The sequence below is a fragment of the Anser cygnoides genome, chromosome 1, assembly GCF_040182565.1.
Source record: "Anser cygnoides isolate HZ-2024a breed goose chromosome 1, Taihu_goose_T2T_genome, whole genome shotgun sequence".
Classification (NCBI taxonomy): Eukaryota; Metazoa; Chordata; class Aves; order Anseriformes; family Anatidae; genus Anser; species Anser cygnoides.
The window spans coordinates 20,044,079-20,063,615 of NC_089873.1; the positions used below are offsets into that span (position 1 = coordinate 20,044,079).

The following is a 19,537-nucleotide window of genomic DNA, read 5'->3' on the forward strand; positions in this document are numbered from 1 at the left end:
AGAAAAATAAATCTACAGCTTTTGGGAAAAGTATTGTATTAGCTTGCAATACACATGAGGATATCGAACTAGACAGGACCTCTCAGGTCAGCAAATACTGTTCCCTATCATGTTACAAAAGCCTGTGCAGAATGCAACAAATTTCTTCTTAAAACCAATGGTTTCTAATCCTATTTCTTTTCATAGTGTTAATTAAACCATAATTCTTCTACCATATGTATATTCTTGATTCATATGTGCTCAGTATGTGATTGTTTTCATACAAACATGTCTCTTTTATTTCTCTCTCCTACTCTTATACCCCAGATATATGGCCCTTAAAATTGTTATGGAAAAAAAGAAGAAAGTGATCACATTTTATTTCAGCCTTCACTGAATTCCAGCAGACCAAGCCCTTTCAGTGTGTTCTAGCAAGAGAGATGCTTCCCACCGTATCAGCCGAGCCAGATTGATTCTATCTTTTAATTAAGCTTTCTTCAATTTTTCTAATCAGATTCGAGCACAATGATTTGCTAAGGTAGCTCCTTGCTATTAATTCTTTCCTACATATAGTAGAAGTATTTGGGTAATATTCCTTGGAATACTTGGAACACCACAAATATTGGATTTGAACTTTTTTGATAAATGCATCAAATTGCCATGCTTACTTTCATATTCTGATTGTCTAATACAATACTATATTCAAAATGTGACATACAAAAATAATTATTATTAGCATAACTGGCATAACATCCTAATCCTGTTTGTAATCATAAATAAGGCAATCCACTATGCCTATGCCAGTTCAGCCAATTTTTCCTGCCTTTCCCTTCTATTTCTCCTTTTCACTGTTGCTAGTCATTCCCTCATGACAAAATTTCTATAATTTCACTGAATTCCAAATAGATTAAATTTGACATATTATCCTTATCTAATCAGTTATCTTCTCCATAAAGCTACCCAATTAGTTATTAAAGCTGGCTTACATTTCTCTTTTATCTCTATGCCACTAATTAGTCCTTTTTTCAGAGTATTTGTTGAAGTCCCCATAATGGTTTCATGTGAGGTTTTCTTTACTGTTCAGAAAAGGATATTAATGGTAGCAATGCATAAGATGGGATCCTGACATGTTGGAACATCTGTCAAAACATCAGTGTTGCTCTTTGGTTTGTTTGTTTGTTTGTTTGTTCTACATATATATATATATATAATTTGGCAACAACTTTGTAGCTTATCTTGCACATAAAGTGATACTGAAGTGAATCTCAGGGTGTGTATAAAAAAAAAAAAAAAAAAAGCCAGAAAGTCTGTAGGTTTAAAGTGGTAGAAAGATGAACTGCATGAAAACATGACTAGATGATCCCATGCAAGACAGTCTGTGGAGGTGTCAGTAGCAAAAGGATGTGATAAATACAAAGAGCAAAAGAAAGAATGAAAAAAAAATATTTTTTTTTTAGTTTTAGAGTAGGAGAAAGATACTGTGGAAATCCATAACTGAGAAACTGGAAAGAATGGAGAAGACAAGAAACTGGACACGAAACTTCCTTTTTTGATGAATGGATGCATAGAACAAGGAAGAAAATTAAAAAAAAAAAAAAAAAAGCAAAAGGATAGGATAGGATAGGATAAGGATGGAGAGGAGAGGAGAGGAGAGGAGAGGAGAGGAGAGGAGAGGAGAGGAGAGGAGAGGAGAGGAGAGGAGAGGAGAGGAGAGGAGAGGAGAGGAGAGGAGAGGAGAGGAGAGGAGAGGAGAGGAGAGGAGAGGAGAGGAGAGGAGAGGAGAGGAGAGGAGAGGAGAGGAGAGGAGAGGAGAGGAGAGGAGAGGAGAGGAGAGGAGAGGAGAGGAGAGGAGAGGAGAGGAGAGGAGAGAGAGGAGAGGAGAGGAGAGGAGAGGAGAGGAGAGGAGAGGAGAGGAGAGGAGAGGAGAGGAGAGAGAGAGAGGAGAGGCCTACAAAGATCAAGTCTGACTGCCTGACCACCTTGGAGTTAACCGAAAGTTAAAATGCCTCCTGAACATCGACACGCATGGGAGATCAACCACCTCACTAGGAAGTTTGTTCCTGTATTTGACCACCCTCACAGTAAAGGATTTTTTCCTGATGTCCAGTATGAACCTTCCCTGGTGCAGCTTTGTGCCGTTTCTGCATGTCCTGTCATTGGTTACTACGGAGAAGAGACTGGCACCTCTCCTCCTCAGGAAGTTGCAGAAAGCAATGAGTTCACCCCTCAGCCTCCTTTTCTCCAAACTAGATAAACCAAGTGTCCTCAGCCTCTCGCCATGGGACATGCCTTCCAGCCCTCTTACCAGCATTGTTGACCTCTTCTGGATGCATTCAAGCACCTTAACATCCTTCTTATATTGTGGAGCCCAGAACTGTACATAATATAAAAGGTAAGGTTGCAACAACTCTAAATATAGAGGGATAATCACAGAATGGTTGTAGTTAGAAGGGATGTCTGGAGGTCATCTGGTCCAAACCCCCTTCGCAAGCAGGGACACCTACAGGTGTTGCCCAGGACCACGTCCACACAGCTTTTAAAGATCTGTAAGGAGGGAAATTCCAGAACCTCTCTGGGCAACCTGTGCCATTGCCCCATCACCCACACAGTAAAGTGCTTCCTAATGGTTAGATGGCACATCCTGTGTTCTAGTTTGTGCCCATTGCCTGGCACTTGGCACCACTGAAAAGAGCCTAGCTCCATTTTCTTTGCACACTCCTGTCAGGTATTTACATACATTGATAAGATTCCCTCTAAGCTTTCCCGTCTCCAGGCTGAACAGTCCCAGCTCTCTCAGCCTCTCCCCATAGGAGTGGCTTTAATTACCTCTTTTTACCAGCTGCCTAAGCTGTGTTTAATGCACCCAAAAATGACCTCTTGGCTGCCAGGGTGCACTGTGTAAAATGACAAGGAAAGATATCAGGAAAAGAAGAAGGAAATACAGAGAAGTACATAGGAAAGAAAAAGACCTCATAAGAAAAGACTTTGCTCATTGAAATGTAGAGCCCAAGCAAGATAAATGAACACAGGTTGGATAACATACAAATGAGAAAACTTGAGCAACCCACAGAATTCAGTCACTCTCCTTGCTCTACCAGTGTGTGTTAAATAAAATTAACAGGGTGTCCAAGTGGTTTTGGTAAATTAAGCAGTTGCTGGCTATTCATAAAGATATTTCCCAAGCGATTCATGACTGTAAGTGCAGTGAGGGACTTATTCAATACTCCTAAGAGGTAATTAATTCAGCAGCAACTGAGGACCGTCAGCAGCTCACTGGACTAGGCTTTATACAGAAAGCTGCCTCCAGTACAGGACATTTTCAGAACAAATTCTTAATCATCAGTGGAGACTACAGATCCCCTAAAATAACCGCAATATTCATCGTTTGTTTTGAAAAGAACAATTTCTGGCAGCCAAAACCGTAGCATATGTATTTCACCATGACTAAGTTGGAGAAATAAGACCTTATATTGCCCTTCAGCAGTGAAATGTTCACTTTCTCATATAGGTAATTGGCCTTTCTAGAGAACAGCAAGGACACAAAGGAGACTAGAGTAAATTTAATCAGACACATACTACTGTTCTTTGTTTTGTTTAAGGCTTCATTTTGACACAGCCACAGGCTCTAATTCAGAGAAAAGTTAAAATGACCTGCAAAGACTATCATTGTCTGTTTTAGGACTTGAATGTGCACAGCACTTCAGAATTATGCATTTTGAAAGAGCAAATTCATTAGACTTTGTTGGGGGAGGCGGGGGGGAAGGAATGCAACAATTTAAGCCTAATTCAGTGGGTAAACTCTATGTCTCAACAATATACAAGCTACTCTGAAATGCAGACGTTAAAACTTCAAAAGAAAGATAGCCTCAGCTGTTGCATACAGCTTTGATATTTTCCAATATAATCATGTATGATAAGATAAAAATTGCTATCCAGGAATAAATATATATATATCCTGTAAAATAACAGTTACAGAAATGCCTTTATTGGCAAAGAACAAGAAATTCCTATGTTTATATAATGTAGTTGAGATAACAGCATTCCTGTAAACTTATTTCCCATTTTAAGCTATACTATGTAGAGTCTTAATACTGTATAAAAGCAATCTCAGAATATGGGCTCATGCTTTAAGACAAAGAGGGGGAAAAATCTTCCATGTGTAATAGAGCCAACAGTTCAGTTAAATTTAAATTTTGTTTCAATTCATTACATAGCAAGTGAGAGGAAACCTTTTGATTATTACAGTTTATAGAAAGTATTTTCTGTGAAAGTATTTGGTTTATTTTCAGCTTGCTGTAATTCATACATCATGAAATATTGCTCTCTGTGGGATATGGGTCACATTCAAAGCTAACTACAGTCAAAAAGAATTTGTGTGTGTATATATGTCTATATCAGCATTTCCACGGGCATCAGAAACTGTGGTTTAGTCTTCAAATTGATTTTTGGGGTGGGGGTGGTGAGGTGAGGTTGTTTTGTTAGTTTTTTTTTGTTTGTTTGTTTTATTTGTATGTGTGTGTTTTTCTTTTTTGTTAGTTAGTTAGCAGCTGATTGTTGATGAAGCAGTGTCTCACCTCTTTGAAAATTAGCATCTCATATTTTTGAATTGGTAAGCTTATCCTCTGATGTGGGGCAGAAAATATATAGCCTGGTTTACCAGGTGTCAGGTGCCTGAACATGCCAACAGACCATAACTGCCTTGACCGCATTCACCTGGGATGCTCTATCAGACACCCCTGGCTGCGGGCCCCAGCCCTTGTCCAAGCTGCATGCCAAGGTGCAGCAGCACCAGCAGGGCTGTGCTGCAAGGAGGATGAGCCCAGTGCTGCAGGTGCACTGCATTAGAGGAATGGTAGCTCTCTCGGCCTTCAGGGAAAAGGCCAGTATGTCAGTGCCAGAAACAGAGTATGAAGAACAGTCCCAGAGCAGAGTATGAAGTGTATTTAAAGTCTGACAAGGGTTTTCTATAAACTTTTTCTCTCTAAGATGAATATATGAGTTATTTGTTCCTTCTTTTGTTTATACTTTTTTATTTTCCACAGCAGAGCATGAATACACTGTAATTTTTTTCCTGTTCTTGAATTTTTAGTCAGCTTGAATTCTTGCTTTTACTTATAGCAGAAGCATATTCCCATCAAATATGTGATGGGAACATTTCCACTTCTGTTGGAGATGTTATATGTGGTTAGAAAGAGTTGATGTTATAGGACATTTGCTGCTTTCTCAGTACCATAGGTGGACACAGCTCATAAATGCAGTACAGTGCTGACATAGTGGATTTAAAGAGATTGCACTTTTAAAAATTCTGCTCTTATTGTATTTTTTTCTAATGTAAGCTTTTACATTTACATTAACAGAATAAGGCTCAAGGTTTAAATATTTGATGATGGTTGTAAAGCAAGTGGGATATTATCCTCCCTCTAAAATGTTATGATTTCTGGTAATAGAGTCACGTTTTCTAACAAATAAAACTTTTTTTTCTACATCTAAGCTTGTTGCCTTATTTGTGTAACAAAGAGGTTAAGAAAAGTACTGTTAATAATATGCTTTGTTACTTGAATAGATGCTGTGATCATTCATTCATTAACTTGTCTAAAATGTCCATTTTTATGAAGGGAAAAGCACGCAATGTCATCGCTGACAATATCCTGCTTCATAAAACACTACTGATAATTCTATGTAGAAATCCCATCATATATGTTTCTATAATGTCTGTCCTCAGATCTCGATCAATATTTCATATTGTTAGAACCAAAGAAGCCATTCTCACCACCTGATTTACTTCAGTTTATTAATAATAATGTTTCCCCATGTTCTTGTGGAACTTTTGCTCTAACTTCTTAATTGATAGTAGTGGTGTCATAGCACTTTACACTGGACTATGTTACACCAGAATGTGGTTCTGTGATGAAACGAATTCTCACTACTACATTTTAGATCTCCCACTTCGTGATGCTTGACAAGAAAGCCCAGGCAAAAATTCTGAAAACAAAAACAACAACAAAAAATATATTTCTCTACATCCTGTAAATCTATGCCATCTATGTAAAACCTTGACAGATTAGTAGACAACTTCTACTAACAACCCTTAAAGAACTACTTCTATATATGGTTTATTGTCTAGATTGATTTAATGTATGTTTACTGATGTAAACTTATGTTGGCAAAAATTAGTCACAACCCCTGAGAACAGGGCTTCTCTCATCAGTATGCACGAGGACCACATCTTTGCAGAAGTAAATTCTGCTAAAATCTTTGCAGTTTCAGTATTTTTCTTAAATATTTTGGAGGCACAGATAAGGTCTTGAAATAATTTCCAAATTTTTGGCTCATATATTTGTGCACATAACTTTCAATTAAATTGTATAATTTCAATTCTTTCTGTGTCTTATTTTAATTTTTATATCCATGTCTGTAGCTTTAGTCTGCAATTTAGTAATAGACTTGTTTTTTTAAATATCTCCTACCTCCATCTTATTTTGTTATAAAGTCCCAATTTTTACTTTTACATCTGCATACACATACACATCTGAGCTGCATTTAATTTCACTGAAGCAAACAGTTCAGGTTCTTCTTATAGTTTTTTTGTTTATTTTTGTTTGTTTGTTTTAACATATATCAGGAAATGGACATCTTGGTTCAGAGGTATTACAGAGATGCTTACTGGAACACTAACTTTTATTCTATCCTCATACTTGATGTTTTTCTTTCAGTTGTTTTCCCATTTGCTCTAATTGTTTATGAGAATTTTTTGTTTGGTTGTTTGTTGTGTTTGGTTTTTTTTTCATTTTTTTTTTGTAATTTTTAAAGGGTTCAAATTCTGATTCTAGTCTGAACAAGGACAACTCTACTGAAATTCTGGAGTTGCCTCTATTTCTGCTAGAATCAACATGTGGCATTTTATGATGTACTTCATGGCTTCTAATGAAAACACATTTCATTCTAATGTGACCTGGAGAGAAATAAAAAAAAAAAAAAAAATTGTACTGTGGCAGAGTGGAAAAGAGGGAGTACTCAAATGTATGTATTATTTCAGTAGAGGTCAAAGTTTTACTTATCCTAAATCAGAAGCTGTACAAATAGCCACCCTTTTTTCCAGTAGTCAGCTCAAACACAAGTCAGAGGACAAATATGTGGATACCTAGAAGGTCAGTAACAGGTGAGTGAGTATTACATAGAAACAGTGAGAGCATTTTCAAGAATAAATTTTCTCCAGAAATACAGTTGAGACAGTTGAGTCTCTTCCTTGTTCACTCTGTGCATGATACAGCTCCTGCTGATGAACTAATTCACCCTGTACAAAAACAACCTGTTGTGTGGACACTGTCTCAGCATGTCTAGAGTTTTCAGAAGGGATGCTACTTCCTGGAGGCTCACACATCACTCACATAGAGCTGATAATGATTGTATGATACAAGAAGTACTATTTCACTCCATTACCTTTGTGTCTGTGAGCACTAAGAATTGCCCCTTCTCACTTTGAAAAACATGTTCCTTTCAGATCCCACAAACTCTCCATTATTTCTCATGATTTTCAATCCTTTTCATTAACCATATGTGGATACTAAAATACTTTAAGTTGACCTGTGCCACTATGTTGTCATAAAAGATAACTGGATAAATAATAGTGTCTTAATCTAATCACAAAATTCAACTCCATGCATTGGAAAGGTGTCTTACTGTAAAGCAGGTCGTCTCCCATGTAAAACATGTCATGATGTGTATTACAAAGTCCTTTAGAGGGGAAAAAAAAAAAAAAAAAGAGGAAAAGAGAGAGTTGGTGTGAGTGTGATTCTCGTTTGACCAGCGAAGGTTCACTTGGGAGACACAGATTAGGTCCCATGGTCATTTTTGGTGGGTTAACCCTGGCTAAGGTCCAAGATTCAGGAATCATCTTTTACCCTGTCTTCTGGCTGCTGCCGCAGGTTTTTGCATTTTTCAGTGTGCTGTAATCATATGCAGTCACAGACAAAGACTGGAGAAAAGACTTACACTGCCTGATGTAGAACATCACAGAGGGGTTTCAGTTCCACATAGATGTACCCAAGGGAAAAAAAGTCCAGAGGAAGGAGCCTCTCCCTAAACAGTTCAACTGGAAGTGACCAAAGGAGCTGGAGGATTGCTTATCCCGTCATGTGAATACTTAATGCATTCACAAGAAGTAACAACCTCTACTCCAAATCTATATCTCTGCAGGAAAGAAATAAAAAAGCAAAAAAAAAAAAAAAAAAAAAAAGTCATGTGGGATATATTAACAGAACAGCTTTCTTATGGGTAATATGGAATTTCCTGATAAGAAGGAACAGGAATTAAAACTTTTATTCAAGCTCTTTCTTTCAATGCTTCCAAAAGCAAAAACATAACTTGCTTCTCAGCTGGCTATTTCATTTTGGTGTAAAACCTTTTTGGAAGACACTGGAGCAATGGAAGTTCATGTTACTGCTATGCACAACACAGGGAGAAGGAGAATCCAGAACGTTTAACTTTTCTAGCAGTCCAGACACCAACAGTGAAAAGATCAATCCATAAGACTGTAAGAAAGGAGAAATGAGAAGAATAAAGTTATAATCGAGATGATATGTGTTTTACTCCCTCTTAGTCTGAAAGGCAAGGAAATACAGCAAAAATTGTATCAGGTTATGGCGTAACATAAAAGCTATTCCTCAGCAGAAGGAAGCAATTCAACTCATAATTGTAAAGGACATAGTCAAGCTTACTGGATTTGGCATTCGGTAGCAGTGTAAAGGGCTATTAAAATATGGGTCTCATTCAAATTCCTATGACAGGGCAGAGAGATAAAACATTACAAGGTTAGGTCATGGCAATTTTCATGGTAGACTTAAGTCCAGCAAGCCAATCAATCATCCAATGCATTTAAGATTTTAACTAAACTAAGCTTGAAATAGAGGTCTACAGTTATATCAAAGATAAATGCATGAACAAGTGTGGAAACAGATTTGGAAAGAGAAAAAAGGAGAGGAGAGGAGAGGAGAGGAGAGGAGAGGAGAGGAGAGGAGAGGAGAGGAGAGGAGAGGAGAGGAGAGGAGAGGAGAGGAGAGGAGAGGAGAGGAGAGGAGAGGAGAGGAGAGGAGAGGAGAGGAGAGGAGAGGAGAGGAGAGGAGAGGAGAGGAGAGGAGAGGAGAGGAGAGGAGAGGAGAGGAGAGGAGAGGAGAGGAGAGGAGAGGAGAGGAGAGGAGAGGAGAGGAGAGGAGAGGAGAGGAGAGGGAATAAAAAAGGAAAAGGAAAAGGAAAGGAACAGGAAAAGGGGAAAAAAAGTATCACCCATTTATCACTCATTTTTGTTCCAAAAATTTACCAATGCATTACAGTATGAAAAAGAAAAGTCATGTTTAAGTACTTTTTTTTCACAGCATAAATATAATATAATAAAATCTTCCTAATTTAATATTTTAATATTATATTTTTTAATATTACATTGCACATTCTATTTCTCATAATGTATTTTGCATTATATTTGATCAGAAATATTTTGGATACAAACCTATTTAGATTAAATATATGAAAAGACAAAGAACCCTGGACAGATGAAATTATCAAAAATGAAGAAAAAAAAAATAGAAATAATGAGAGAAAGTAATACTGTATACCATCTGGGTCTTTTAATTTATTTTTAAATTATGCTTGTATGTTTTACTGAATGTTATGTAAAGTTAATGTTTATAAATATCACAGTTACAAGCTTTACTAATACTGAAAGTTTCTTTTCTAGAAGCTTTGTGAGATGACCAAAAGTGAATGAAGCATCTCAAGCAGAATGACTGTGCATCTCCTGTGCAATGAGGATGATCCTAGGTGATCCTGCTCGGCAGGGGGTTTGGACTAGATGATCTTCAGAGGTTCCTTCCAACCTCGTCCATTCTGTGATTCTGTGAATGAATAAATACCTTACATGTGAAAATGGTGCTACAGCACATAGAGCCATCCCATGATGTCTTTTTCAGATTTTTCCAGCATTTCTGTTTGTCTTCTGCTTGAAGAGATTTAATAAGATCATTGAGAACAAAGGAAGAACCAAAGACTTCTTATCAGAAAGACTGATGAGTAGTCAAGTATCAGGCAGACTCAGGTAATAAATGTCAAATTTTTATCAATGTATGTGCTTGCAAAAATAGGTGTAAAAGGCTGGATTTTTGCCTGGAAATAAGCATAAATATGTGCATATCTAGTAACAACCACTGAGAAGCCATTTGTATGGGAAATGATACACTTTTGAATGACAACTTCTCTTCAATGAGAGCTGGCTGTGCCTGCAATAGCATGTCTTTCTCTTTCATGTGTTTTACACAGATTCCTTTCAGACAGGAATCTCTGTAGAAATCTGGTTGTTAGAGTTGCCCCCCAGTTTTTTGAATCAATCATGTCAGTCCCTCAAGACATGAAGAAGAATATTTTTAAGGTATGGTCCAAAGCATAAAATAGACTGGACATATAAAATATATAGAATGTTTTCTTAACTAATGCACTTCCAAGAACTATGTTTTGTTTTAGGTTTGTGAGAAGAATAAATTGCATGATCTACTTCTTTTTGAACAATTAACCATTTGATTGCCCATATTCTATATTTGGGCTTTGAATGCTATTGTCATTAAGAGCCAACCCCTGCTTTGAATATATAGACTGGAAGCAATTAAAGCCTTGCATTAGTGAAATTAAATCACATTAGTGAAAGTAAATCACATATTAAAAACATTCTGGTAAAGTAAAATTAATTTTGTATTTTCTTTGTTAAGCTTAAAAATTAATCTTAAATTTCATCTCAATTTAGAATTTGAAAATTTATACATCCATCAGTCACTGGATGCTCTGTACAAGTCTAAACCTAACAAAAATTCAATGCTGCCATAAGCTTTAGGACAGGAAAGAGCATCATGATAACCTACAACAGTTAGCTGATAAAATTACACTATGCAATGTACAGGAAATACTTCAGAGAAAGAATAAAATAAAATACGGGGCTGAGACTTCTTGAAGATATTAGAAAGTGAGTATATACCTTCTTATTTGAACAGTTCAAATTCACAACAAATAAATAAATAAATGTGTCTCTAGCCTTTGTTACATAGTTTTCTTGCAACTTCTTTAATTATTTCCAGAGGAAAAGAAGTGCTTTGTTCATACCTTCAAGACAAACAAGCATCTCTAGAAAGAAAATGTTCTCACACAGTTTTTAGTTTGGGTGTGGTTAATGCTGGCTGTTTTCCAGACCAAGTGGCTACCCAGCCACTCTGTCACTCTCCCTGTATGACAGGACAGAGGGAGAAAATAAGATTAAAAATCTCATGGATAGAGATAAAAGCAGTTCAATAAGAAAAGTACAGGTTGGACGGAAAGAAAAGACAAAGGAAATTTATTCATTCCTTCCCATCAGCAAGAATTGTTCAGTAACTTCCTGGAAAGCAGAGCCTGGAAAGCATGCATAGTGGTTGCATCTGAAGACAAACTGCATAACCACAAATGTCCCTCCACTCCTCATTTCACCCAGCTTTCACAACAGCCAAGCACAACATCAAATGGTATGGAAAATCCATTTGGTCAGTTTGTGTCAGCTGTCCTGGCTATGTCGCCTCCCAGCTTCTTGCCCACCCCTAGCCTACTGGTCTGTTCTGGGGAAGGTGGGGAGACAACCTTGGTGCTGTGCCAGCACTGCTCAGCAATATACAAAACAGTAGTGCATTATCAACAGTGTTCTAGCCACGAGTGCAAAGTTCAGCGCTACATGACTGTTAAAAGGAAAGTTAACTTGATCCCAACCAGACCCAGGAAAATTTCTGTTCTCCCCTCCCTCTTTCACCTCTTTTTCCCTTTAGGCCTTTTAAAGAAAGAAAGGGGGAGGTTAAAAAGTTTTTACTTCCATCTGCAGAAGACACATTACTCAAAAGCCAGACTGAGCAAGCAGGCTTACTGAAGTTTCAAAAGCTTATTACTTTTCCATTCCCACAGTATTTAATAATATTTCACAAGATTAAAGGACTACAGAATCTGTGACTCCGATAATGAGATAAAGTTACACATACCACCAGTAAACACACTGGAAGAAAACATTTTAGAAGCATCCACACTTGGCTTCAGGTGTTTGCAGTGTTAGCTACTTAGCTCCCTTTCCTGTCAGGTGAAAGAAGTAGATATTTTTAATCACAGGTCCCCAAGGACCTATTTTAACTTTTTTATTTTATTCTTTTCAGGATGAGATGAACAAAATCCTGTTCTACTCTAGCCTGTAGTGAATAGGTCAAATGAAGATGTCTACCACTGATCAGATAAAACCCATCCCCATTATCCCAGATACATGTCTGATTCAAACATGATTAGTGTTTGGAAGGTATTGTTTCGCACTGGATACAGATCTTTTGAGATTAGATACATCTCTCCTTAGAAAGACAAAGGAATGGAGAAAGTCATGTAGATCTATGAATAAAGTAATCCGAGTCCTCCTTGCTTTCCTGATAGAGTGCTTACAGGTTTTGGGATATATTTCTGTTCAAGCTGTAACAAACATGCACCAGAATATTTTTGGAAGACGAACTTCCTGTCAAGCACAAGGATTCTTCTTCATCTCTTAGTAATAAAAGCTACATGCCAGAATATTGCTGTTGACAATGAATCATTATTCTCTCATTGGTTTGTAGCTAGATCATCATAAATAAGAAAGATTCTCAAAGAGCTGTTTCTTTCCAAGACGAATGATATCTTTTTTCTCTTGATTACTGGTTGTTATAATAGCAGAGCTTCTGCTGCAGAATGCCTAATTAGGTAATTTGCAGAGTTTTTATTATATGTTGTTCTTTATCAAATGACAGCAGCTACAGAGATTAATAAAGCTGTCAGCTGTGGGTAAATTCATAAGTGATTATTTCAATTTTTATTCTCAAGTGATACTTATTAGCATATTTTCTTTTTTATTGAGGAAAATACAGTGGATAGATTGAGTGGAGTTATCTCTTTAACATGAGTTAGCTTCAGATTTTGTTGAATAAAGTGTCTTCCCTAGAGATAGGTCCAGTAGCAGTAGAATTTTAACTAACTAACTAGTAGACACAGTGTTATTATTAGTATGGACTACATATTTAACTGGCAATACAGACAGTCACAAAACGGTTAGAAAAGGGAAGGAAAATTCAGCTTCAATTTTCATGTACACTTAGGCTAAATATTTGCTACAAACTGTATCCTGGTCTTTTTTCTTAAACACTTAGAAAAGTGAAAGAATTCATTTAATTATTAATATACTTTGAAGCACAAATCAGTAAATATTATATAATCTCCCCTTTCATAACTGAAGTTTGTAAGTCTTTAATTGAAAATGTTTATTAAATAGCAAAAGCCATTCATTTCATCTTGAAAAGAATGGTATGATCATACCAAGTGAAATACAGCACTGGAATTTTTATTGTTGGTTTCAGTGGACCCCATAATTCATCTTATGTCTCTGCCTTCACCTAGGCATTCATGTCTAGTGATGACCTCACTCTGTCACTGGCTGATTCTTAATTTAGACATTGATGCTATAAATGGAATCAAGAGGAATAGAAATGGATTTGCCAACATGAATCTTGTCATAGGACAGAAACCTTAAATTTAAAGGTCTTTATGAGAGACTAAATTCATACTTTTATAGTAAAATATAATTAGCAATTATTGGAAAAACTGAATTCTCTGATCTTTTAAAACATCACATGAAGCACAGCTGCAAAGTATAAATCTTGGTATTTCTTAGTTGATAAAAAGCATAGAAGATTTTAAAGGTCATAAAATCATTCTACTACTAAAATAGAAAACAGAGACAGAGAATCATATCTTTTCAACTACACTACTTGCATATTGTCTGTTACCTGAAACATAATAAATATTTGTATTGCATTTTCATTTTTCCAGCTAAGGAAAATCAGTAAGAACTGCAAAAGGCCTGTTTTGTTTTGTTTTGTTGTTGTTGTTGTTGTTGTTTGTTTGTTTGCTTTGTTTGTTTGTTTTGTTTCGTTTTGTTTTTTTTCTCTTGTGGGGAAAAAAAGAATCATCCAAAGCTTATATACTTCTATTTGGAAGTAGTGTCTTCAAAAAACTTTAATTGAAACAATAAGCTTTATAAGCTTTATACAGGCTACCTTTTTGTACTTAAACTTCCAGGAAAATAAGGGTAGTTTGTGGGTTTCTCTCTTAAGGAATATTCAAGATCAAAAGTCTCCTGACCAAAACCCCACTCTGGAGTGCATTTCTGTCCCACTTTTTCAAAACAACTGCATTTGTGTTTATGTGTTTGTACAGCATCAGAGGCAGGCACTAATTTGCAAATGAACAAATAGATAAGGTGTTTTGGTTTGTCTGGCTTGCAATGTATCTAACTCCTCCTCCTTTCTTTGCACTAAAGGACTTCCTTACTCATAAGCATATTGCCAAAGAAAATCTGTAAGCTATTTACATCTAGAATCTTTCCCTCAGCTCATTGATCAGATTATTAAATGATTTAAGCCATCCAGATTCCCATTCCAATAACAGGAACTGATCAAGTATGACTGATGAAAATATTAATAGAAATCTCATTTTATTATATTTACATTGCTTGGGACTAAATAAGTGTGTGTAAATATTAAGCTAGAGCACAAAAATATGACATATCCACAGACATTTTTCAAGCAAAAATAAAAGTTACTTTCAGTAAATGAACTGTTCTTTCTCCACAGGATGAAACTACACAAATTCAGTGCAAGGTGATATAAATGGTGTACAGAACCCCATTACTTCTGGAGAAATCCAAAAAGAAGATTTGTTTCAGGAATTACTCAAACTGATGGAATTTGTTTAATTCACTATGGCACTTTTCAATGCTCACATTTTTTGTTTTACTCTGCTACAGTCCCACTTCCCAACAGATTGTGGCCATGTCTTTATTGCGTCTATTCCTTTAGCACACTCTGACTGTCTTACTACTCTGTCATAAAGTGAAGTGTCAATCTCAGGTTTTCCAAGTCTACCCACAGCTAGGACAAACTGAAAATCTGAAAGGGGAGCAAGGAATGGATACCTCAAGGATTCACTCAGCTTTAATCAGCTTTCATACACAGATTGCCTTCAATGTAAACAAGTGCAGCCTACCACGTATCCCATCTACTTTTGTATGACATGATCAGTCACAGATAAATGCAATGGTTTGGGAATACTTCCTTTTAAAGGTTGCCAGTCCTGCCTGTTACACAGACATTGTGGATGTCCACAGTCAAGTCTTAAATTTACACTGGGCTCTATAACGGTCCTGGCATTGGCAAAACCAAGTATGGTGTGGTGGTTTTACCGTGTTAGGCAGCAGAACACCACAACCGTTTTCTCACTCCCCCTCCTTAGATGAGGAGGGGAAGAAGTAAAGGAAAGAACAACTCACGGGTTGAGATAAGGATGATTTAATTAAAGGGAAGGAAAAAAATAATAATTATTAAGGAAATATTATTATTAATTAAACAATTTAACTAAACAATTTAACTAAACAATTAACAATCTAACTAAAGGGGAAAAAAAGGAAAGGGGAAAAGGGAGGAGGGAAAGGGAAAACTAAACAAAACAAGTGAAGGCTATGTGGAAGTGCAGAGGAAAGAAATTACTCTCTACTTCCCACAAATGAGCGATGCTTGACCACATCCTTGAAGCAGGGCCTCAACGCACATAGCCGGTGTTCGGGAGGAGGACAGAAGTTTTCACAACGAGAGCCCACCCCTCCCCTCTTCCTCCTTTTTCCACCTTTTATTGCTGAGTGTGACATCATATGGTAGGGAATATCCCTTTGGTTGGTTTAGGTCAGCTGCCCTGGTGATGTTTCTTTTCTCACATCTTCGCCCACCCCTAGGGGGGTTAGAGAGAGTCCTGATGCTGTGCCAGCACTGCACAGCAGCAGACACAACACTGGTGTGATACCATTGCGGTTTTAGCTACGAGTGCAGAGCACAGCACTGTATGGGCTGCTGCGGGGAAAGTTAACATCCCAGCCCGATCCAGTACAATGGTACAACCAAAGTATGTTTGCTTTAAGGGATTAGAAGTTCCCTTGTTATCCTGAGTCCAAGCTTTTCAACTACATCTGGTTTTTGCATGGGTTGATCAAAAAGGAAAATGTTTCTGCCATATGTACCCCAAATACCCCTGAGTTGATTGACAGCCAATATGGCTATTTGAATAGAACTGGATTTTCATACAGTCCATTGGTTTCATTGATGATGACAAAACTGTATCAAGTCAACACTCTCCATCTTGATCTACAATTGTTTCACCCTTGCCTAACACCATTTATGCAGGAAAAATAAATAAAGCTAACCAGGTGTGCTGGTTATGGCTAAACATCTACCTGCTGATGTTTAGCCAATCTGAACAATTCCTTCTACATTAACATTTAACAACACTAAGTCTTGTAGCACAGGAATTTGCAAACAACTTGACAGAGATGCATTAAAAAAAAAAAAAAAGTAATAGTTACTTAATAATTTAATAGGAAATTAAGTGATCAACATTTACAGAAAATACTCTGACAAATAAACAACATTTTTAATGAAACTGTAATATATTTTAACAAAATTTGGATCCAAAGTAAGTTATTTTTTAATGTAAATTATTTAAACATATGCAACATAACAGATATGAAACCTTTTGATAGGTTGTTTAGAAAATTGACACACTTAACTGAGTTAAAAAATTACTTGTAGGTGTAAAAAAGGTGGCTGTAAAGAGTACTGTAGCATAACCAGTGATGAAATGGTACTAATCATGCAGTGGTCTGTGTACTTATCACTGATCTGAAGAAAATGCAAGATAATTATAGATTTATTTGAAAGTGAATAAAATGCTTAAAGTAAGCAAAGACTAGTGAACGGAACCACTTATTAAGATAGAGAAGCTTGAAATGCTTGATAAACTTGTCATTTGCAAACAATGCCATTTCCAGTATGAATAAAATTAAAGTTGAGAAAGGAAGAATGGAAGCCTTGCTTACAGAATGGGATACGCTATCTTTCCAATCACTGATTAAGTTGCTTCAAAATTCAGTTAAACAGTTAAAATAAAGAATATGGCATGAAGAAAAAAAAAAAAAGAAAAAAAAATGTTGATGAATAAACAGAAAGATACCAATTAGAGGTGTCTGAAAAACAGAGCCCAGATCCAGATCTAATATTGACAATTCACAAAATACAAGATTGAAAGGCCAAACAAATTTCAGGGTACTAATAAAATGTAGATTGTTATGCCTGAGTGTAATTAAGCAGGGTAACAATCCAGCGTGTTGTGGTGAATTTTCCATTCAAAGAAACTTTACATAAGTAAATTCTCTAGTCTGTACTATGCAGGAACTTCAATTAAAATCATCATGACAGTCTCTAAGTCAGCACAATATACTACTGTTTGAATGTCCATTAGCAAATGGGAGTAAGAATACAAGTGACATTTTTGTGGTATATAAGTGAACTCAAATGGAAAAATTTAATTGGAACAAAATAACCTACTGTTAAAAATATATCTATATTTGGAGTAAAACATGTTATCTTTTATTTCGAAGTCATTTATTAAAGCTTTTTAAAATTGTATAAAGGAAAAGAGGGTAAGGGCACTTAAAAGTATATTAGAGCAAAAATAAATTTTCAAGCCATTTTAGAAAGTTCTACTTGCCATTTGGGAGCAAATAACAACTCAAAGCAGCTTCATAAGTAAAGTGCTTTTTCTATAACTCAAGTTTGTCCCTTATAATTTTGTTTCTTCTTTACTTCTTCTTCCCACACAGGATTAAAGTAATATATATATATATTTGTTTGTTTGAAGCCTTTCTTTGCCTCTTTTATCTTGGATTTAACAGTCAGAAGATAAACCTTTAAAAGGAGGCTTATATTGGAAACTATGCAAACATAACTGTAATATCACAAGCAGGGATGTTATCTTATCATCATTCTTTCCAATAGGCACTGTAAACATTTTAATGTTTGTTTTCATACCTGTGGGACTTATTGGCTTTCATTTAGAAATATAATTTATATAACTTTGAATACTATACCAGTAATGTCAGGTGTAATTAGTTTTAGCTGGCAGCTGACCTGACCTGTAAATTCTTGTGGGAAACCACTGACAAGGTAAAACACAGATTTTTTTTTTCCTTTTTATAGCTAAGAAGAAATCTATGTGGCTAGAAATAATATTTTTTAGGTCTCAGGAATGAATAATCGCTAGCACTCTGTTGCTGCGTTTTTATAGTCTTTGAAAAAATGAGAATACAAGACATTTTTAGCATAAATCATGATACACATGGGAATTTTGTCAACAGTGAGTGTTCTCTCTGAAAACAGAATTATTTTATTTTATTTTATTTCAATAAGCTGATTGGCATCTGTGTGTATTTGGAATCCCAAGTTATGATCTTAGGAGCCTTGTGTCATTGTTTCCCATTTTTGGGAATCCCCATGGATTTGGGCCATTTGTTGGATCAGTTTGATCAAGCCCTTAAAAATGAAGCTATCTTACTCATCAGAACCAGCAATGACTTGCTTTATACATATATGTTGTGGTGATAGAGACTTTTTAAATTATTTTAAAATATACCTAATAACTCAAAATTAATATAGAAGCATATTAAGCATTAGAGTGTCATAATGAGCAAAAAAAAAATCAATATAAATAATTTTTTTCAAGCACTGACCTTAATAGTGATATGGTAGAAATTTAAACTCTGAAAACAGTGCTCAAACCTGAATTTTATTTACTCCTAATCTGGCTTGAACTTTCTTCTCAGCAACACAGCAAAATCCTAGACACTTTGTTACAAATACCCTAATTAGAAATTAAAAATAAACAATTACTAATTATTTTTAAATTATATATCTAAACTCAGAAGGAAATATTACTATAATATATTCTAATCTTCTCTACAGCAGGCAAATCATGTGATAATTTCTGCATCAAGCTCATCATTTTGGTGTAAGACATAATGTATCTCCTTAAATGTCATCCCACGTTGATTTAAAGATTTCAAGTGATGGATAATACATCGTACCCCGAAGTAATTTCTACCACCAGCTAATTGTCCCCATTATTAAAAGGTGTCTTAATAGTAATCTATATTTGAATAGCAAAAGCTTCCAGACACTTCCAAACACTTTTAATAAAGTATGCTTTGAAGATGAAAAGTATTTTATGATTGTTAAGTAGTACTAGCAATGGATAATTAGTATAGACAATTTCATTAACATGTTCAAATAAGGGGATTAGTTTTTCAGCAGCCATATCTTTTTTTGTGGTTTTTTTTTTGTTTGTTTTGTTTTCTTTTTTTAGTTAACAACACTATTTTTCCACATAATTTTATTTGGAAAAAAAATAGAAAAGACAAATAAAATCTCAGATTTTTTTCATAACTGTAAAGAAACTTTTTTCTAATCTCTCTATATGCAGATAATTCAGATACAAACAGTGTATTAGATGTGTATACCATGTGTCAAAAATTAAATCTATAAATGTGAAAACCCATTGGTTTTAAATTCATAAATGTTATTTACATTTAAAGTAATATCTGATTCCATGGTAA

The 19,537-nt window shown here is 35.7% G+C and overlaps 1 long non-coding RNA gene across 1 annotated transcript in view; it reads left to right on the top strand.

Annotated features, from left to right (window-relative positions):
- LOC106040479 (uncharacterized) overlaps nt 1-15,008 on the top strand; it is a 31,202-nt gene extending 16,194 nt beyond the window's left edge. Inside the window, exons 3-4 of the long non-coding RNA XR_010828568.1 lie at nt 9,710-10,066; nt 14,676-15,008. This is a non-coding gene — a long non-coding RNA (uncharacterized lncRNA). The remainder of the gene's footprint in view (nt 1-9,709; nt 10,067-14,675) is intronic.
- Nucleotides 15,009-19,537: the final 4,529 nt, after the last annotated feature.